General features: G+C 39.6%; 1 protein-coding gene across 2 annotated transcripts in view; it reads left to right on the plus strand.

Moving 5' to 3' along the window:
• The first annotated feature begins 2,458 nt into the window (after positions 1–2,458).
• Positions 2,459–23,029, plus strand: part of LOC124170852 (fez family zinc finger protein erm) — a 128,455-nt gene continuing 107,884 nt past the window's right edge. For both annotated transcript variants that reach the window (XM_046549855.1, XM_046549856.1), the window contains exon 1: positions 2,459–2,569. The gene's annotated coding sequence lies outside the window, so the exon portion shown is untranslated. The remainder of the gene's footprint in view (positions 2,570–23,029) is intronic.

Here is a 23,029-nt window from a genome sequence, read left to right on the forward strand (position 1 = left end):
TTCAGCTTTTATGACGTGAGGTAAATATCTAGTCACGTATGGCATGATATGGCTGTAAAGCTTGATGGATCTAAATTATTATACTTATGAGGAAGCCGATTTTAAGCTCGAGACGAAAATTCCATAGCATTCATATGTGGGCTTAGGGGCTTTGTAAGATCAGTGGGAGATAAAGTGTTCTTAAAACATTTTAAGTGCAACTAAGTTTTATAAACGGCATTTTGACGTAACCTGATATTTAAGTTGATGAAATCACAATACTTTGGCGCAATGCAATTTCAGAAAAGAAAGAAAAATATTTCGAGTTCGAGCCATAATTATACGTTTTCTCAAACAGCCAACGATAATACATTTACTCATTGGAAAGAACAATATATTTTTTATAATTTTATTCCGTACAAAGAAAAGCGAATAAAAACTGTTTGTACCTGCATGCGTAAGTAATCTAAAGAGAAAACGGTCGTGAGCCTAATGTATATCTAATCAGTAATGGATTGGGGAATATATACAGTAAATATAAATTAATATATTTCACTCCAAACTTTTGAAGGGTGTTTTTGTTAACCCTACGGCATAGCTGTTGTTCATCAATCACGAATGCGTGTGCTAAATTATAACGAAACCGGTGCAGTGGTTGAGGAAGATGGCTAAAACCGCAAATACCTACCCACACACACTGACTTATATATGAGCTATAAACCTAACTCACTCGTTTGAGTAAATTACTTGGCATTTCCTATCGATATACAGGGATGAAATTTTCTGGTGAGGTTTACCAATGCCGGGTGAGTCTAAAAAACGAAAATCTTCACTTGTCTTGGGTTCGAAACCCTGACTCCTTGCCTAGGAATCCCTTGGGATATTTTGTTTAAATGGGAATTAGCCGTGTGTTTAGAATCCCTTGGGATATTTCGTTTAAATGGGGCTTAGCCGTGTGTTTAGAAAAATTTCCGTGGTATAAAAATTTGATTTTCTTATTTACATATTGAATTATTGAACTCCAAATATTTATGGTATTTCATTGCTAAGCTTGGTATTTGGTTGCTAGTGTGCTAATGAGTATGGTATTGCAGGGGCGTAATTATGGGAATGAGGGGATAGATCCCCCTCAAGGGCTCTGAGAAATAAAAAAGTTTTAAAAAACTATTGTCTAGTTTTGAACTTTAATAACTGCATGTGCTTGGAGTTAAATTTTTAGTGCCAAAATGATGTAAAATGTATATCCGGTCATGTCATTTTTCAAACATTTTCCCGAAAAAGTTGACTGGGGGGAGGGAGTCACCACCCCAGGCCATCCCATCCCTCCAAAGCATATTCCTAGTTACGCCACTGTGGTATTTCGTTGCTCACCGAGCTTCTCGAAAGGCTAATCAAGACAATGCAACGCGTACGCGTATGGGGACTTTACCCTTGAGTTTTCTCAATTACTTTTTAAATTTACTGTGTGTTAATGCTTAATATATTGAATCCAGCCGATGACTCCTTAAACACTACTGCTTGCTTGTGCCAAGTACTCATTTACGAGTTTATTGAAATACAAATGGATGTTTGAGATTTGGACCTTTTCATCGATTACATGTCATGGAAGTTGGCTCATTTTTGTATTTTTCAAATAAATGCTTTTGATTAGTTTATAAATAGTTGTAACTCTGTACAATACCCCAATGGCCCTCGTTAAGCAACGGGTTCGGTGCAGTGGTTTCATTTCTTACCATTCGAATTTTAACCGAAATTCATTGGATAAATTATGCTTCTGATTATTTCAATCTACTTTATTTACGCTTCGTATTTGGATGAAACAATATTTTAGCTGAAAAATTGCACATTTTCCTCCTGATATGAACCACAAGATACATTTTGGTCAAGAAAAGATTTAATTAGGGAACTAGAATTATTTAATTATCACTAGGTTTGCTATTTTATGTAAAAGTTATCGTCGGCGAAATAGTAAATAATTAATTATTATTCTCCAGGAAGTGCGCATTTTATCATGAATACGCTCCAGGAAAATTGATCGAATCTTATGAGCATGAGCATCCTTCATTTTACCCTCTTCCTATACAACTAGTTCTATAGTGTTCACGATCTTGAGGACGTAAATTTTACGATTATACTGAGGCTAAGAGTGTGCACAGCAGGGTCTCTGTCAGGTGTGGCTATTGTGGAATATAATCCCGGAGGGCATAGCTGCGCTCTTTCTGTCCACCGCTTCGGCGAGCCTTCAGCGCCCATTTGAAGCTCCGCGCTCGCCGAGCCCAGAGCAAGCGAGTCCCCCCTTCCCGCTTGGACCCCATTGGTCGGCGCGCCTGCCGCCCGACGCCGCCATTGGCCGGCCGCGCAGCCACTCGGGCCTCACCTACCGCTCCGCCCCCGGGCGGGGGCACCGCAGACCGGGGGGCGGGGCACGGGCCCCCGAGTCCCTTGCCCGACTGCTCCACCGGCGCAGTCTTCTCTCGGTGGCAGTGCGCGTCTAAGGCAGTCCCTCAAGCCGCCGCACACCTTCGCCGCCTCTAGTCGTCTCCGGCTGCCCCCGCCGCCGCCTCCAGCAGCCCCCGCCTCGCCTCCGCTGGTGAGTAGCACGCCTCTTCCACGCTACGGGATCGAGGGAGGATCGGGTTCGAATCCCGGCGGTGACGATCGGCGCAACTCCCACCTAGTCGAGTGCCGCGAACTTGTCACGAGTGTAGTTCACCGTCCGTCGGATGGGTCGCAAAATGTTGACCCCTCGGCGCCTTTCACCTATGTCCGGGTTTGTTGCCTCCGCCTCCCAATACCTTCACCGCCCGTTGGTGGCGTATAGTGCTATGTGTCGTTTCTGCCGCATAGCCAAGCCGAGAGATAAATCATCCCTAAGGACTACTCGGCGCCCCCACTGGGTCTCGCCTCGCCGTTGAACTCGTACTCAAAGCTGTCTTGTCACGATTTCACGGCGTTGGCCTGGGGGCCGCATTTTGAGCAGCCCGATCGGGTGGGTCGCGAAGATCAACCATCACCCGTTCTCGCGGGGCTAGTGCATGCGTGACAGGATGTGAACAAGTGAGCGATTGCCTGAGAGTAGGGCGAGGACTAATGGATTCTCTGACGAAATGCCTGTGGCAAAAGATTTCAGGTTATCGCGGTGGATGCTCGATTGATGGGCTTATCGGGTATGCATCCGGGTGTATCGCTCCATCTCTCCGAGTTCCATGCCGGAAATGGAAAAGAACCCCCTGATGCTAAACCGAGACGCTCGTCCGTACAGTGTTTTTGTTTACACCATGTGTGCTAAAAAGGAGCTTCTTTTCGCGTGCCTGAATGTCCTAGTACGTGATACGTGTAACAGGTTTTCATAGATAGACATTTTTTCGTGTACATATGCGATGTAAGTGTTTTCTGACAATGTGATATAAAAAGGAGGTTCATCTGTCGTGTCCATAAGTCCAAGTACGTGTTAAACTTAACGTATTTTTACAGATTTCATGGACTGTTGCTTCCGTGTGAGGGTGCTTGGATTTGTGTGAGGTTGTTATTCCTTTTGGATGTACTTCCGATTCTTTCGTGTTTGCAAATTGCTCATCCCCTTCGTGCATCGTACTGCGCCAGTTGATGTAGGCAGGTAGTGAGGGGTCTTTGGCCGCGGACGAGCGGGGCGCAAAGACCCCACTGACGACTCGGGTCGTACCGGGTTCCTTGCGCGGGTCGCCTCGGAAGTTCCGCGAGGAGAACGTGCTGGCTTCGGATGGCTCGTTATTATACGGTGCCATAGGTGCCAATGTCGAAATCTAGGGCTAGGTATCAACTCGCTCCTCAATGTAGTTACCACATTGTTACGACTGGTGTGAATTTAGCACAGTTGAGAGATTGATTCCTTCTGAGTTTGAAGTATGAATACGATTCGCATTCGATGGCAGATTTTACATTACCCATCGCTTTAAATGTTTGAAATGATTGCTGTTATTTTGTTAAAAAGTTCTCTCAAGGTACTAAGATAGAGAGTTGTGTCAAGCGAATCTCAGAATTGCTAACCAATGATGGCAATGTTGATGTTGATTTTAGCATATGAGGTGTACCACGAGAAACGGATATGCAATTTTATATGCTTGTATCGTGATTTGTCGGTTATTTTCTCTCAAGTACGTGTCCTTAACTTTATTTCAATTTTTCGTAACAATACAGTGGCGTGAAGTCGTATGTAGTTGTGGCTACTCCAGTACGTTATGACCCCATCTATATATTTTAATTTAGTTTACAAAGATCCGAAGTTCTTGTCAGATTTCTCCTTTGCCTTTTCGAGTGGCTTATTTGGTTTGACGTTTCCCTTGCTTTTCTGCTGCACCTTAATCCTTTCTTGACCTTAGCCGTGTTACGGAATGACGGTATTTCAGTGTGGAAATGTATTCACAAATTCACATTTTGCCCCTAACAGAAACGAATTCTTCTGGAATTCAGAGGGTGTGCGACTGCCACGGAATTAAACTCTGCAAAAATCCTTATTTTTGTCCATTATAATTGGAATTGTGTTTTTCATATTACATACCCTTCAATTTGTTCGTAAAGAGATATATATTAGATATATTCAGTATATAGTGATTATGTTTTTAAATTAATTTACATTTTTATGTGCACTCTTCGTTTTGAAACTAAAAATAAGAAGTGAGGATCACTCCGATAGCGGGATTAATGGATAATGCCGTAGTGGGATTTGCAGCGAGCAACTGTTAACGTGTTTTGTTCTCTTGTACGGAATCATGATCGGTAGTATCAAACCGGTTTTGCAAGATAGTATTTTTTTCAATCGGTTTTTCATTTGTTAAATTGCAGATTCGATCGTGATAAAAAATCTCCCTCTGTTTTTGTTATTTACGGCTGTTTCGGCCCGTCAAGGTAGTGCGTGGGAGGACGGATTTATCAACAAATATGGACTGTGAGATTCGAGAGCAGCTAACCTATATTGTAGAGATCGGTTATAATTTTACTTGTGCGTCGAATACTAGGTTCATTTCCAACTACTCGTCTAAGTAGAAGTAAAATTAAAGTAGTTATAGACATTACTTTTACTATTATGTGAAATATTACAGTCGTAAAATGCGTGGGATATCGTAATATATTAGTAGCGTTTATTTCTATTAAATCGATATACAAAACGTAAATAAGCCTTGATGAAGATATAATATAATATCGAAACGTCTGCAAACATTTTGCGTTTCATTTCACTGACCTACTCTCGAAGAAATAATTAATTACTATATTTCTGTTAACCTCCTCGGTTCTGGCGTATTGTACACAATACATCGACGTTTGAATTTTTTTATCGCTTGGCTAATTGAAATAACGTTATTTCAAGTAGTTCAGTGCTTCCTGACATATGAAAGCATCATACAAAAGTATGATTAAAAGAAATCGCTGATGTTGTTTGTCTACATTTAATTAACCAGAAAACATGAAATTCAGACCAAAAATAACGGTAGATAATCCCGGGACTGAGGAGGTTAAATAAGAAATTGTTTGAGTTTTTTCGAAAGATATAACGCTCTACTTCCTGTTGAATTAGTGTCTTATTACAGGAGAATTTTATCCATATTTATCAAACACCATCAGGTTGCTTTTCTTTGTCGAATAGCATGATTTTCATTCCTTCAAACCTCATTGGTTTTCCGCTCCTGAATCCTAGGGAAATCAACGGATATTAGATGAAGAGTAGGAGGCGCTAGGGAGATGGATCCTCATCTCGATTAGGAGCACCCAACGTGTGGAGAGTTTGCGCGTATTTGCTCACACGCACAGCAGTCGGTACCGCTCTTAATTGCAGTCGGTCCTTCCGCTTGTACAGCCGGAGGCTCCGTGATGGGTCGCTCGGTCAACTTTCTTCCCAGCACCCTTGCCTCCAATCGCGGCAGAAGGCTCTCGCCCGAACGCGCCGAAGTTATTTCTCCCCTCTCTGCTGAAGTGAATAATAGTTCATTATTGAATATTAATTTATCCCGCGCAATTTTTATTCACTCCCCTCATGAAATGACATAAATCAGTCATAATGAATTGTAGAAGGTTACACGGGATTTCCACCGGGTTAGGTTCTCCAACTCCATCTCGGCCGACGTTTCTATGGGCGAGTTGTCCATCGTCTTCAGGACAACTCGCCCATCGAAACGTCGGCCGAGATGGAGTTGGAGAACCTGACCCGGTGGAAATCCCGTATAACCTTCCACATTACTATACGCCGGGAAAGCCTACGATCATTCTAGTCATAATGAAGTGTAGAAAACTGTATTTTTCCATAAATGTAATACTGTACGACCCAGGTTTCGACGTGTCACGTCATCATCAGGTCACGTCTAAACCTAGGTCGTTAAGTATTGACTTTTTGCATGCAAGAATGGAATAAAAAAGTTTTTTTTTTACTTTTCATTATGTTAGGTTGATTCCATGAAATCACGCCCGAAACAACGAATTGTATTTTAGTTATCTTAAGTATGGAAGATCATAATTTATCAGAAACGTGGATTTATTTAAAAAAGTATATATTGATGTCTTTGGTTCTCATCCTAGACTCAACCTTTCGCTTATTTCGTGATTTAACCGTGAGGCTCGTTTAGATAGGTGAGGGTAGAGCTAACACCAGACTAGCCCACTGGCGTACAGATTATATTCAGGTTATGGGGGCTGTTTCTTTCCCTGTGCCAGGATTATTATTCTAGCATATTTGTGAGGAGGCGTCCGAAGGATTTGGCCGTAATTTGAACCAGAGACCCTTTGATGAGCGGCCAACCGCTCTACACCCTAGGCCACTCCGCTCCCCTGTCGTGAGAATTTCGTAGTCCGGGTAGTTGGCCAATGCCTTCTTTCCATGGGTCGCCGCGCATCGCAAGGATTTTTCTCGGCTTGGACATGAAGCCGTAATTTTTCGTGTAAAAACTTTTCTCGGGATACCGCGCGGGTAAGATTATAAGAGAGCGCCCGCGCATTATTATGTGGAATTAGCGTTCGAAAATATTTCTTATTTTTAAGGCTAACCTGCGAATAATTTGAATTTCATGAAGTACTCAGGAACGGGTCACATAACCTAAATTGTGGAAAATACGTTAGAAATGCATCTCCTATTCGAAAGTGGTACGGCGGCGGCTCACTTGCTAACGGATATTTTTCGCTTTGTAGCCCATTGGTACTTACTGAGATTCACTTTCTTCACGTGTGAACCAGTCCAATTGAGATTTTCCAGAAAATATCCAGACTTAGCGTGTTTTCACTCATATCTCGCGTCCCAAATTTTTGATGTTATATTATTTCACGCGATAGAAATTTATAAAAACTTGCCTGCATATTTGGTGCTTAATTTTAATCTTACCCGCGCGGTATCCCGAGAAAAGTTTTTACATGTTGTTCGCCGGGAAAGTGTTAAATCATACGTAATTTTTCGGTTTGTATCCAAAAGGACAACCCTTCAGGACAGTCAGTAGGTTGTAGAGCGCGCTACAGTAGACAAAAATCGATTGGATAAATATCAAGTTTGGTGGGTGGCGTGCAAAACGTCACATGGGTACTTACAGCGTAATCAAAAAAGTATAATAACAATCATCATCACTCGCCAACAGTTCTAAGATTGGTTTGACGTAGTTCTCCACTCAATTCTTCCAATCTTTTCACACCAACATATTTCTTCTTTTTCACATCCTTCTTCAACTTTTCCTTATATTTTAACAATTTATTAATAACAAACAATCTCTCTCCATGGTTTTCGGGTTAGCTGCGTCGAAGCTGTTCTCAAGGTAACGTTTAGCGTCTATGCTGGCTACATCTTCAGACCAGGTCTGAGTGAAACGTCATCTTAAGAACAACTTCGACGTAGATAGCCCGAAACGTCATCTTTAGAACATCTTCGTTTACCCGAAAACCATGGAGAGACTGAAATTCAGCTGCGAAAGCCTCAAGCAGAAAAATAAATACAATATGTAAACAATTGTGTCGGCAGCGTAAGCTGCCACCCAGCAGTCATTTATCCAAGCAACGAAAGACTTAGCACAAATAAAGTTTCGTAAAAAGACAAAATTTTCCTTCGCCAACTATGAAAATGCGTCTATTCATGTATAGTGAGTGATGGGACTTGAGAGGAATCTGGGAAGTGACTTCCGTATTTAGCATTTTTGACAGGTGATACCAAATGTTTAGGGGGATTTCCAAATCAGATGAGACCATCGCGTCGGATTCACCACAAGAAGTATTGGCTTAAGAATTTCAGCCGTTTTTATGTCTTTTATCGGAATAATTCGTTCCACACTTCTTATTGGTGTATCTGTTTCTTCAAAATGTCGAACTTCTTTTTCAGCAATTTCAAATATCTGTAGGGTATCAAGTACATAGATATGAAATGAACGATAATGAAGTTGGAAAACGTTTACCAACTTCTTCAAAATTATGGGGCAGTTTGATTTGATTTACCTCAAAAACGAAATCTACTAAGGGAGTGCAACTTCAGCTGTGTGAAAATTCACTTAATTGCCTCGAAAAAATCTTGTTATTTGTAATGATTATTTTCTGGGTTATCTTATCAAGTATTTAATAAAATCCTTCCATTTACATAAAATGAAAATGCATTCTGCTCGTACCCGCATTGCAAATGAAGGAAAGAAATTTAAACTCTTGAAGGCCTCTGTTAAAATGTATTTCTCACAATCATATCATTTTGGTGCATTGTACGCCTAACATAAGAAAATGATGATGGTAATCTAACCTAAGTCTCGAGAAAATAGATTTCACCACTCGACTTAACTAAGTATATATCTCGGAGGATTTGTTCAAGTTAACACTAAATATCATATGATTTTTCCAATTTTTAAAAATGTTGACCGACTCAACTAGTAGCAAGGAGGTATTTATTTTGCTATTTTTTTACAGAACATGATACTGCATTCTGTATCCTGAGTTTTTTATCAGTGCTACATAGTTTCAAATTCCGACACATGAATTAATTGTGCAGTGATTAATTCAGAAGATCATACTTTTTTCCACAGCCTCCTCTTTCCATAAGGCATTTTGGATATATTTTTTACTTAATTTGTTCACTTGTGATTTCTAGTTATCCTCATGCTTGGTTTATAGCGTCCGTGTGGAACGTGTACATCCGAGTGGAGATACAAATCATATTATATTTTGAAAATTGAAATGTGATAAAAGTTGCTTTTGTGATGACCGTTCAAAAGTATTTCTTATTTTTAAGGCTAACCTGCGAATAATTTGAATTTGATGAAGTACTCAGGAACGGGTTATATAACCTAAATTGTGGAAAATACGTTAGAAATGCATCTCCTATTCGAAAGTGGTACGGCGACTTTCACTTGCTAACGGATATTTTTCGCTCTGTAGCCTATTGGTACTTACTGAGATTCAATTTCTTCACGTGTGAACCAGTCCAATTGAGATTTTCCAGAAAAGATCCAGACCTAGCGTATTTTCACTCATATCTCGCGTCCCAAGTTTTTGATGATATTTATTTTATATCACGCGATAGAAATTTAAAAAAACTTGCCTGCATGTTCGGTGCTTAATTAGGAGTGTAGTACAGCAACGAGGGAGCCCATTCACACTATATTTAAATAGAATTCCTCAAGACCACTTAATTGTGGCGTCGATCCCATTTCCCTCGAAGGTGACTCAGTCCTAGTCCTTGAGCGGCTTCAAACCCTGGAGATGGCCTTCTGTATGAAGAGAGCGGAGACTTGACACACCCGATAGAACACTGGAAAAGAATTCATTTTACGTTCGACACAAGGTTTTCCAATGTTAGGAGGGTGATATGATCACACTATGATACCTTAAGGGAAACGAAATGATTTTAGTTATTGAGGTAGGGAGGTGAGGAAGAAACCTAGCAAGAATATTTGCATCAGTGAGAATAGGTGAGCATATTATTTTCAGAAATACATGTCGAGAGAACTTGGAGCCAGCTGTACACGCACTAATAGTAAATATATGAAAATATTTTTCGGTGAGAAATTTAGGTGTTTTAGGGAAAAATATGTATAAATTAGTTGATATTTGAAAGATTATAAACTTAAAATATGATTTATGCATCACCCAAATACCATAAATTACCGAGAATAAAATCTCTCCGGCTAATTGGCATTCTAAGTGCTCACAAATGAACAGACGACTTCGTTGACTTCCACTGATTTATTTTCTTGGTACGACACATTTCGATCCATAGAGGTCATTTTCAAGTGCAAAAATTTTGAAAACGACCTCTATGGACTCTGGCCAGCAACTTGGTGGTAAAATCCGTTAATACATCTATACGGACACAACCATATAGGCCATGAAAACCTTAACAAAAAGATGGAACAATTTTATAGGCCATATCTTGAGACATGATGTTTTTATGAAGACTATCGTCGAGGGCCACGTAGATGGTAGGAACGGAAAAGGAATGAAATATGTGGAGCAGGTAAAGAAGGATATGAAAGAGAAGAAATACGTAGGCGTGAAAAGATAAGCTTAAGAAAAGATGTGAGAAGGCGTGAAAAGATAAGAAAAGATGGGAGAATTGAGTGCAGAGCTGCACGAAACCAATCTTAGAATTGTTGACTGGTGATTATGATGTAACAAAAAGCCAAAATTAGAAAGATTTAATGTTTAAATGGCTCTTCGTTTTGGGATTGGTGCCTTGCGCCAGTGTGGCACAAGTAAGTGTGAATAATTCAAGTGCAAAGGTTAATTTTATCCTACTTTATGGCATGAAATGTCTCCACGGGAAAATATTATTTCCCTTTGTTGTTCAGCTAATAGGCTGAATGGCTGGACCCAAGCCGTGGGCAGCAATGCCGCTCGCTCCGACAGAGACAGGAGAAGGAGATTTTTTATTCGAAGGCAAGTTTATTTTTTTATCATCGATCGCCGAAAGAATAAGAATTGAAATATAAAAAATTATTTCATACACAATTCCTCAATTTATTCGAGTACCGGGCTTGCATCCCTTTTTTGCCTCTTTTTTAATGAGCAGAAGTAAGTTAGGGCGAGAATAAGTTTTTCATTTTTTCCTATTAGCTTGCTCTGCAGAAGAAAACCTTTTCTGAGTTCCATCCCATGTCACGTACTCGCCAGTCTCCTTGTACTAATAGAGAGAGCGAGGAGCTTAACTGATAAAGTTGAAATTTCAAACTTAAGTGTGAGTATTAGCGATTGGGTCTGGCTTTGGCTTTACGTGATCAAAGGGGCTATAGCTCTTCAAAATTTTCCAGGGAACTGTGTAATACGTGACATGATAAAATGCAGATCAAAGGTGTGCGCCGTCCTTTTTAAAAAACCTCTCAGGATTGCGAGACGCTGAGCTTTAATTTTCTTGAATTCTAGGTGATAACACGAATTTCTTCTCTTCTACTGTTGCTAACAGCATGTTTTATTAATGGAAAGGATTTCCTTACTAAATTTTCTCAAGTCTTAGTTAGAATACATTCAAAGAATTTTTGGAGAATTAGCTCAAAAATTAAGTGAGAATAGTTTTTTCCTCGGTCAATTTATGCTTGTTTTTCTATCAGTTATTATTGGTGCTATAATTACAGTTATTAACAATTATTACTGCTGAAATTATTTTATAATCTCGTTGCTCACACTTTTTAGTATCAGACAAGGTAAGATTTATATGATATCCTGTGGAAAAAGCTTAATTCCTTCGCGAGAGAATAATTTTTTGCTTATAGATTTGATTGATTTTTAGTGTGATTACTAGTAGATTTTTAGATCGTTCTTTCCGGACGGAGACCTAATTAGTACTTTTCTTAAATGAATATGTAACTTTCGTTAGAATTGGGAATGTGGTGGGGGTGAAGTGTGTCTTGTAGAAAACAGTCCATCTTCATCACCGAGAAAATTTTGGTGAAGAAATACCTAGAGTTTAGACATGTTGACTTACTTTCTACCGAGAATAATCAGGGTAAACAGAGCGGGCTCATGTGAGAAATTTATTTATGCAAATGGTAGGTATTGTAGTTTTTCTGAGATTTCGTGTACCTTGAAGAATATTTATCGTGCTGGGGGTCGACGACATACAGAAAACGGAGCTTGCTACTGCTCAAGAATGAATACATGATGTGCCCTTCCGAAGGTCCGATCCAACGTTCCCCTCGCCGCTGGCTTCGGAGTCGCGGCGGCCCCTACCCGGCGGCGCGTCGGCCCTTGAGCCCGTTTTGCGGCGAGCCGTGTGCCCGCAGACAATAATCGCGGTCCTTTAGAAGTATAGCTATACTTTTCTCCTCGATTAATGCATGGTTACAGTTCGTTACAGATTTATTCTCACTAGGGTAGCCTATTGTGCGTGTAGTTGTGAGAGCCATGGATTATTACTTATTTCATTTCATACATTACTTGCTTGATAAATTTAATCGGCCTCCCCCACGACTTGCTTTCAAACAAGCTTTATTCGGGTGCCTCAACCCAAAAACTTTTCTCAATGGTTACCTCCTCAAGGCCTGGTTACATCGTACATTCACATGTACGAATTAATGTATGTTTGCGTGAATGATTTTTTGGACCGGAACGGAATATGTACGAATATATGAACCAAATTAGAACAGGTTCTCTTTCTGTTCATTCAATTGCACAAGTTGGGTGTTTATACAGTGCATTTTCGTGTTCATTCGCCCGTTCATACATGTAGATATTAACTTATACGGGTCAATGCGTCATGATACAAATCCAGGCCTTTGGGGCGACATTAATGTCTCACGATCACTAGTAGTTATCCCTCATTTGGTCCATTATTAATGCTTCATATTGCCTAGATTTATAAGTTTTTGACGATTTTCAAATTCTCCAGGTTCCCTCACTCTTGGTACTTTTTTGAAACTATTCGGTTCTGTTTATCGTTTCTATTGCCTGTTGAGTACAATACCTCACCTATGTTGCGAGTCCGGAAGAGCTTCATGGAGCAGGCACTCGCTGCAGTGTATTGAAGTGGTGTCGGGAACAGAAGAACGCGCATATGTTTGAAGGAGATCTAGTGAATGAGTTATGATGAATGAATGCCACGTGGTAGTCTACATCTACGTGCTCACCCGCAACCCGCAAGGATAAATGTGTCGGAGTAGTAAAGACAGAAGCAATTATCCTTAAGTGAGATTGGTAATGAGAATTGTATGAGAGTACGGGGTTCTAGCGCTCATAATCTTATTTTCATCATTCTCATAAACTTTAAAATTAGGTTGTAACTGAAAATTATATTCAACCCACATGTTTCGGCTGAGGTTTCTCGGTGGATAATTGCATCTTCCAGACAAAAACTTAGAAATTCTCGTGCTTTTTAATTTGGTTTAAATTTATTTCTACTGTCGTGGTCTGGGTATTCATTTGGCATAATACCGTTTGATGTGAGTATAAAAATATTACAGGCTGCCACAGGATTGACTAACGATATGGCTGTGTTTCCAGGCAAAGTGTTGCGGAATTTTCCAAAGATTTGGAATAATACTAAATGCATGTGTATATTTCTGTTCATAATTTTTATTTTCTCTCGGAAATTATGTCCTTCATTCAGCGTTTTGTTTTAATTCAGGTGTTGTACATGCAATGAAAGCGTCATATGAACTCACCTGTGGGTGGAGAAATTCATTTTCCTCACTGAAAAAGATTGTTAGTCTTCGCAGATGCATATCAAATTGGTAGAGATATTTTGGCTATGATAAAGTAATAGCGATTTTCTTGCCTAGTGCGAGAATGCAGTAGTCATCTCTTGGGGACAATATACCTACGAAAGAATTGGTTACCTTAAATTTACACCCTTAGAACTGAGTTCCTTACAATAATCCTTGAGCCATACTGAAACTCTACAGATTTTAATTTTTCTGGTTACATTTCACGCATTATGGCAAATTTTGAGTTCTCTATCGGTTTCTGCATTTTCGTCTCCGTCTCTCTTTTTAAGTTTCCGCCTATGCTGCGTATTTTTAAAATTTAATCAGATTCAAATTGCCTACTATTTTCAATACGATTTTCAGACTTCGCTCCTAAGTGAGAAAAATGCTGGGAATATTATGGCCGTAATCTAACTATTAAAATTGATTGGACTCTTTTTATGACTTCTCTGTGCTTCTCTCGTTTGTAGAGATTAAATTTAGTGAATTTACTTGGAATAAAATTAGTTTAGTGGGAAAAAAGGATTCAACCCACAATTCTCTTTTTACGCCTCATTTATATATGTAATTACCACGTACAGCTTTCAGAGAATGCTACAAATGGAAAAATACTGAAGAAAATTTCTCGATGGCATTGAGAGGCACAGCTAACCCTGACTGCTGCCGCGTTGTAACTTACTCAAAAATTTCATCAATATAAATGAAAAAAATTGAATCCATTAGGACATGGGGAAACTTGCCTGATAATGTTGATTTCCAAAATATATTTAGGAAATACTTTAGTTTTAGTTGGGAAAAAATGGCCAATGAATTTTTACCGTAGGTAGATTATATTTGAAAATAGATTCTCTTCACTGCAAAAGTCATATGCTTATCGCCTAGCCTTTATGTTCTATTTTAATGATAGTATTCATTGAGAACTGGAACTTAAATGTTGAATCGATTTTAAAGTTGTAAGATAATACCAGGTCTCACGTATTTCAGAAATCTTCTAAGGCGTGAGCTAAAATATTCTTTTTATCGTAACCGCATCAAAATATCCCTCACCTTTGTTTGTGGCAATCTGACTTCCAAAATCACCATCAACCCTCTGTTTATATGATATAAGGCTTAACGTTTTCTCGCTGTGCAAGTTGCATTTAACAATCCCGGGCTTCCAATCGGGTTAGATAATCCATTCCCATATATACACTCTGTATACGCTTTGGACATTTTGATTATCTTTTGAATTCCATTTTTCCCGAAACTATTTTTTTTTCATTTACCAAATGCTTATTACTTGTCTTCCAAAAGATCAGACATTCATTTTCTATCCTTTCCCTTGTCAGCATCTCAATCTTAATCCCTGCGAATATTTTTGACGACCCCGGAAAACATTGGCAGCTTTTGGGGGGTTAAAAAGTGCCCCTCAACCTCTTTCGGGTAAGGGCGTTCAATTACCAGAATCAAGGACTGCACATAGATTCCAAGTTTGGAAACTCTCGGATTTCCATAGCATCGCATGACGTGAATGCAGCTTAGACAAAGGCGGTAGAGCGTGGAGGGGTTACCCCGACCAACCCTTCTGGTCGCGCACCGCTCTTGCCCGACACAAAAGAGAATCTTATCCGCCGAAACCATTCTCTGTCCCCCTCGCTTTTTCTGATTTTCCCCCAACACGACATACCGCTTTCCTGCCTGGTGTCTTCACACCCTCTGCTTACCATCAGGAAATCGTCCAGTACTTACCTCCATTTGTTACCCCCTTCCAAAGTGTACCATTTAATTAGAATTCAAGTTTGTTAGTACATGGCTGTTAAGGTGAAGATATTTCGGGCTTCACATCGAATGGTGAACATGCAATGGAAGAGTTGTATGACCTGATTTTTGGGCGTAAAAATTTACGTTATTCACTAAAAAGGATTGCGTTGTGTTATTTTTCGGGCTACATTGGTAAATTTGTTTTGCAGTGGAGAATTCATTTCGACATTTGCTTAGATTTTGCAATGTATTTACCATCCTTCATTTTCCAAGTTGATGTTGCACGAACTTTGTGCCATTGGCTTTCCATAAGTATTTGAGTGACAACACGAATTTAGAGCATGTCTTCTTTCAACGTTTCGGCACCTGCCTTCATACAAATTACTTGGGTTTATGTATACATGATGACGATGGGCGAGTCGCTCTCCGAAGAAGCGTTGGAAGAATACGTTGAGGACTTATGCTGGTGTGAAACTCGAGAGATCTTCACCTATATTGCTCGGTGGGAAAGCGCGAGACATTATATTATTTTCAGACATACAATACCTCTCCATTCAATGTCCCCGTCCCGGCCATTTTTCTATATTATCGCCATCTTCACTTCAATCAAAAATATAAATTACAAGTGGTAATTTATATTTCATATGATGTTTTCTATGTTATCATTTATGTTTATATTTTATCATGGATTTTTCGCATTTTTACCACGTCAATCCTGAAACGATTTCATACGACACCTTGTGCCCAAACGTGGAAATTCAAAGCAATTTGGTGGTAGTCACTCCGAGACAGGTACGAAGGAGCATAATTTTAATTATTTACTATGCGATCATTAGATAATATAAATTATTGGTTATTTGCATTTATTGAGAATTTAATAAAACTCTATTATACTTTATGATTAATCTTTATTCTATTTTACGCAATAATTACATGGCAATATAGATTTTTTCCCGAGATTTGTTTTCGCCAAGTGGTTTTTCGTTTGATATTATTCCACTTTTGGGTCATACAATCTCCCACGCGTCCTTACCGTTCATGTAAACATAGTAGCATGTGAACTTCTTGGAATGATATTTTAGTCTCACAATTTCTGCCAACGGTGCTCAAAATTGTGGAATTTTTAGGAATTTTAGAAATAGGACTTAGCGGAACACTTCACTCCACGCGCTAATATCTTTCTCTGGCCAACTGACCGAACTCTTTACCCGATTAAATTTAGAGTGTAGCCATATTTTGCTATTTCATCATTTAACGGAGCCAATCCTTGTTTCGCAAATTTTCTGGTATCACTCATGAACCGTGGCACGCAGTCCATTATGAGGTGCATTCAAGTTCTATAGCCTCAATTATTTCTCCTGAATGGGAACAAATAGAAACATATATATTATTTTAAAACGAGCTTGCACTCTTTGTCAATGCGTGATAGAGATGGCTTCAATAGATGACAGATAGGCACCGTCTGGAATAATAACTGTTTTAGATATTTAAAATGATGACGTTTTCCTTACACGAGCATTTTCAGTCATTCGTTTCCTGCATTTTCATGGCGTGACACCATTTGAAATACAACGACAGTTGAAGGAGACATGTGATAATTTAGTTATGGATGTTTCGAAAGTGCATTCATGGGTGCGACAGTTTAATAAACGCAGAATATCGAGTGATCACTAACTAAAACAATGTAGGTGAGTTTCTTGTGGTGAAAAGATACTCCTAAAGAGGGCTTCGCCGCGGCCATGGAGTCATGGCGTCGACTTTGCGAAAAATGTGTACGTATGCAGGGAGCATAGTTTTCGGGTGAGTGCAGGGGCGGTCTGGCCAGGTCGGCTGATCGGCAAACGCCGAGGGCCCCGAGCTTAGTGGGCCTCCACAGGGCTCCCATCTACCGTGAAGCGTATATGAAAAGTATTAAGATTCAAACTACTTCAACCAAAGTTTTTTTTTCTATTTTAAAATTCTACGTTTTCATAAGTTGCCTTATTTACGACATACTCAGTATATAAAAGAGAACCTGATGCATTTTTGAAAGTGTTATTCAAAAAAGTTATTTTAGAGATTTCTTCAGATTTCAGCTCAGTTTCAAGGAGCAAATTCACTAAATATATATCAGAACCACACTAACTTATTAAATTTTACAACCTGTGAAATTTTTACTTTTCATATTATTTTTTCTAACGAAATTGATATTTTTATTAGCTTTTTTCTAGTTTTTAAGAGCCACCATGAGCCCCAGACGAGGGCCCTCAATCACCCCAGACCGCCTCTGGGTGAGTAGCGAGTTAGAAAAAAATGGGAGGCCATACAACTTGAATGCACCCCGTACTTGTTTATTTCATCATGAAAACAATGAATGAAGCACACCATGATTTATGGGCATTTTTGCAAAATGTAACATCACCCGCGTCGATGTGTACAGCTTGAGATTCAGTGAATAAGACTGTGTAATCTTTATGCCAATCGCAGACTCCTCCTCCCTATCCCTAGACACCTCTTCCCGAGCGTATAATTCACAAAGCACGCATGCCCTTTCCTCTGCCTATCTTCTCAACCCCGATTACCCTCTTCCTACCTTTCCCTACGCAGTCAACATCGTATCTTCTTTTCGATCATCACGCATACAGCTCAGGTGGCCATGGAGATTCCCGCATTTTATCATTCCTATCCAGCGTTATCTGAAATTTCTGTTCTACTTTACCACTGAAATCGCTTATCCGTGGCCCTTAATGCGACATAAACACCACTGTTCGCATTACATCATGTATCATCTATGTTTTTATTTATTTTCTCTTACCAAACACATAGAAAGACTTCAGTCCCATTTGTCTTGTGAATGTCCTCTGCGTTTCTGCGATATTTTTCACAACCTTTATTTTATAAACTTAAAGATCGTCGAAAGACCCAATTTCAAGACCATCTGAATAAATTTTGTTCCATTTTCTTTCTCTAAACTTTCGTGAATGCGAAAATTTTTATTTTTTATTTAATTTAAATCATTAAGGCAGTAAAGTAATTGATTATAACAACGTTCCTATTGAACTTAATACTTTCACTCCTTTATGTTACCGGCGACAGTTGGCTTTTGTCATGGTTATCAGGTCGAGAAATTGAAAAAAATTTGCAATTGCATGCATGTTGCAATAAACAAACAAATTCATCCGGGACAAGATTTGCGAGTTTGAAGTGTTACTGTGTTTCTGCCTCATGAAATTTTGCTGACGTTTCCTAAAACCAATTTGCCGGGAGTAATGTTATCCCTTGTTTCTGAAGGATACATTTTTATTTTCATATTTAATTCTTTTTATCTGGTAGGGCATATATTTCGGAAAAAATTTTACTGCCCACCCGTGGAAGTTCAAAGCATTTGATAGTAGTCACACTGAGACAGTTCGAGGGACCTTAGTTTTAATTATTTATTGTGTTATTAATATTTTTTTAAATTATTCAATTGTTTATATATTTTATTTTTTAATATATTAACTATTTACTATAATTTATAATATATCTTTATTCCGTTTAAATGAATAATTATGGAAATATGAATATTTTCCGCGAGATTTGTTTATGCAAAATGGTTTTCCGATTGAAATAGTTCCAATTTTGGGTCATACAAACTCCCATACGTCGATACCGATCATATAAACATTGCAGCATGCAAACTTTATGATGAATGATAATTTACCCCACAATTTACGCCAGCGCTGATCAAAATTAAGTATTTTTTTATCAGGATACAATTTCTATCACTGGCGTTCTCGCTTCCTCTTGCCGCCTACAAATATTGTGGCAAACAAGACCCAGGGAAAAATGAAACGGTGCTGACATCAGGGAGACAAATCATGACAGTTCGTCATAATCACCATCCACATTCAATATTTCAATTTGAATGTAGAGCAGAGTGCATTTGCATCACTATGAATTTGAAACGAGTTGGTCCTTCCAGTACTCAGACTCAAACTTAAGTGATACGTTGAACAAATTTGCCACTCATATGGGAGAATATTCAAAGGAGATTGAAGTGAACATTTATTTATTTATTCTAAAACCACCGGATACAGCTCTCATTGGCCATTTTACACCGGGGTGTTCAATATATGTAACAGTAAACGTACACAAACAACCATGCCCTGGACCGGGGAAACCTACCCAGGCGGGACTCGAACCCGCGACCTCTTGTTTGGCAGGCGAAGACGTTACCCCGCCGCCACCGAGGCCGGCAATACCTAATATATATCTTACCATATACCTTAAATATATATGAAATTTTGTTCCACTTTCTTCCGTAAATCCTTTAAAACATCCGTTTGATCTGGACTATGGGAACAGTGTATAAACAAGAAAAAGATAACTTGAAGCTATATTCGTAATATTACCCTTATGTGAGTGCTTTTAATGAATAACGCTCGCTTAACTCTTTATGTCCCAAACATGACCAATATATCTAAGCTAATTAAATATGTCAAAATGGCTTAGTAAGTAATTCTCTGAATATCAACCGCCCACGTTTAAACTCAATTGCTTCCCTTAAGAGAATTCTGTCCGTGAAGTATGTAAAAGTTTGCTGATGGGAGAATTGAGTGGAGAGCTGCGTCAAACCAATCTTTGAATTGTTGACCAGTGATGGTGGAGAGAAATCGATTAGTCAAGCATCGTAAACCAAATGACTAAATTTGTTTCCTTTTTGTTGTTTGTTGGCTTTATTCTGAGTGGCTATGATTTTTCCAGGCGGCTCGTAATATTCTCCTCCAGCATAATTGCCTCATCTATCGCGAAGATACCATGTAAAACGTTTTTGCGTGAGCAATTCAATGCTACTTCCTCCTCCATATAGGGATAGACAGAGAATCCGGCCAGTGGTCAATAAAAAGCTGGCGGTTGCGGGCCCCCCGCGACCGCTTTTGCCAGTGGCCAGCCCAAAAACCGGTATTCTTGTTTGCCGTATTTAGGCATTGTAACCCTCTAGGTTATCCCCAGGGGTGCGGGCCCTGTTGAGGGCTGGGGGCTTAAAGGTCATACTACGAGTAAAAATGGTGGTCCCGAAAATTCTTAGGAATCACCATTCTCAAGCAAATTTTTTACCATTACTTTACATAAACCTTAGTGTTATTCGGTTGAATTCTACTTGTAAAATCATAAAAAAGTGTGGAAGTTGATGAACAATTACTTGAACGACTATTTCTACGCATCATTATAACGCCAGCAACACCATCATGATAATAGGGAGAGGAAATAAGAGCCGGCCCCCTGCTACGCCAATCATTCGTACTTTACTGCTGTTGGAGTTCTGTTGGCAGATATGAACTCCATCGGAGATTTTATTCATGAACCCACACCAAAATTCAGTAGAAAAGTTTCTATATAAAATTTTGTTGCTTTTGGCTCATCTTCTGATTCTGATATAATATGCTCATAAAAATCCCTTCTTGTATGCTCTACCTCCTTGACTCAGCCTTGATCAGTCATATTTTCTCACTTGTTTTTTAAAATTTTTTTCCTTAAACGGTAAAAAAGTAGTAACTTGACCATCGTGTGGCTGGCTGAAGGACGAGTTGGAGCATACCACATGATATAGACAGCTAAAATGTGATCCAAAATCAAGCTGTGCTGGTGAACATCAGTGATAATTATAACAGAATTATTTGGATTTGCATTGCATCACAGAGGAAGAAAGGAAACGCATCGGCACGTTATTACTTAGAGCAATGAAAACCAAACTGAATGGCTTTTTTTGCAGTTTCCTTGGCTTTTCAGCTTTTCAATCTCCGTAATCTTTAATGTTTCTTTTTTTCATTTTTCAAATTTATGAAGAATCAAGCATAAAACCGAGCTTTTTCATAAATTATGGCACGATACACTCGAGCGATTTTTAAGAAATTTAAATTCCTACATATAACTGCAATTAATTGCTAACGTTCTTTAAAACGTTGGGTATCTACTTATATTTTACCTTTTCCCATATTTAAAAAAAAATTTGGCTAAAAAGTTGATTTTCGAACATATTAATTGACAAAAATGGAAGCTTAGGCTGCTGAGCAATTTTTCTCTGCTGTCTTATGCCGACTTAAAACTTATGCATACTTGGATTTCTTTGCGTCCTCAGGAGTTGCATAGAATTTTTGCGTTTCTTTGTGTCTAAATAAGCATTAAATACTTACTATTATATTATTAGGTCTCACGGAATCACGTATCCTAACAAAAATAACTTGTTTTACGCAAAGGGAGCTATAACCGATTTCATGGAAAATTTATATCTACTTAGGTATTGAAATGAAGTATAGTTCTTCTGGATACTGTTATTGGCTGCCTATTAATCTTTACTTTTCCGTGTTTTCATGTCGAGCATTTAGAGTAGAAACTTTTTAAAATGAGTCTACAGTGTATTATGAATATCAATGTTACCTTTGGAGGGTGTATTTGTAAGCAAACCATTATGATATCACAGTATAGATTAAAAACCATTGTTGAGTCTTAACTTAGTCCAAATTGATTACGAACATCGGTGTACTGGTTCTGGCTGGAACTGAGGTATTATGTCCATATCAAATGGAAATGAATGCCAGGTGAGGTGTGTGACATAGATGCTTCAAGTGTCTTGACTTTTTTCTCGCGATATTATTTCAGTAGTTGTCGCATCGATTCAGTGCGATCTCCCATTTATCAAGTGTTTAGCTCACCGCTGCCCTTGCTCTGCCTGGTGGACTGACTGGGCATGAACCTCTTGAAAGAACTTCTCGCTACGGCATAATATCAGCATCAACAATACCGAAAATATCTGACGAATACTCTGTATAGACAATTGCAGTATGATTTTTGAAATTCTTATGAAAACTTTAAGTTGCAGCTGGCTTAAAGCTTTTGAAAGTTGAGGAAGGTGACCGAGCAAGTGACTTAGCGTGAGAGAAATGGAAGAAACCGGAGGAAAGGCATGTGAAAGAGCATGCAACGAATCGTGTGAGGGAGCAAGTGACGAAAACTGAAAGTCAGAGCAAATGATGTAATGTGCATCGAGTACATACGTGCTGAGCATGTGTCGGTGCAAGTGCTGGAGAAATTGACGAAAAATGTGACGGAGCAAATGTTGGAGCATGCAGTGGAACATTTGACGGAGCATGTGACGAACCATGTTCACCAGAGAAAATGGCAGAATGCACATCGAGTGCATACGTGCTGAACAAGTGTCCAGTATGCGACGGAGCAATTTATGGAGCAATTGGCGGAGCAAGTGTTGGAGCATGTGGCGGAGCATTTGACGGAGCAATTTTTAGAGCATATAATGGAGCACTTGACGGAGCAAGTGTTGGAGCATGTATCGGAGCATTAGACGTGAGATGGCGGCAGCCGGCCGTCCCTCGCAGCCGGGCCCGCTCCCGGGACCGCTTGCATTGTTGCTTCGCCGCTGCCCCCGCCCGCCTCCGCTGCCACCGATCCGCGCGGCCGCCGGCGCTGCCACCGCCTCCCCGCCCCACGCGGCCCCCCGCAATTATTTGAGTGTTTTCATTTTGGAAGCCCCGTCCCCCTCCGCTGTGTCCGCAATGGCTGTGTATTTTTTGTATTTTTTAAAACGGCTCGCCAGGAAAACGTCCGCGTGCGGACACGTCCCCCGTTTCATCCATTCATGCTCGGCTCCGTGAACATTGCGAGCCGACGACGTGTGGCCGAGATGACTCCAGCCACGAAGACGGAAAGGTGTGGGG

This window comes from Ischnura elegans, chromosome X (genome assembly GCF_921293095.1).
Source record: "Ischnura elegans chromosome X, ioIscEleg1.1, whole genome shotgun sequence".
In the NCBI taxonomy this organism is placed as follows: Eukaryota; Metazoa; Arthropoda; class Insecta; order Odonata; family Coenagrionidae; genus Ischnura; species Ischnura elegans.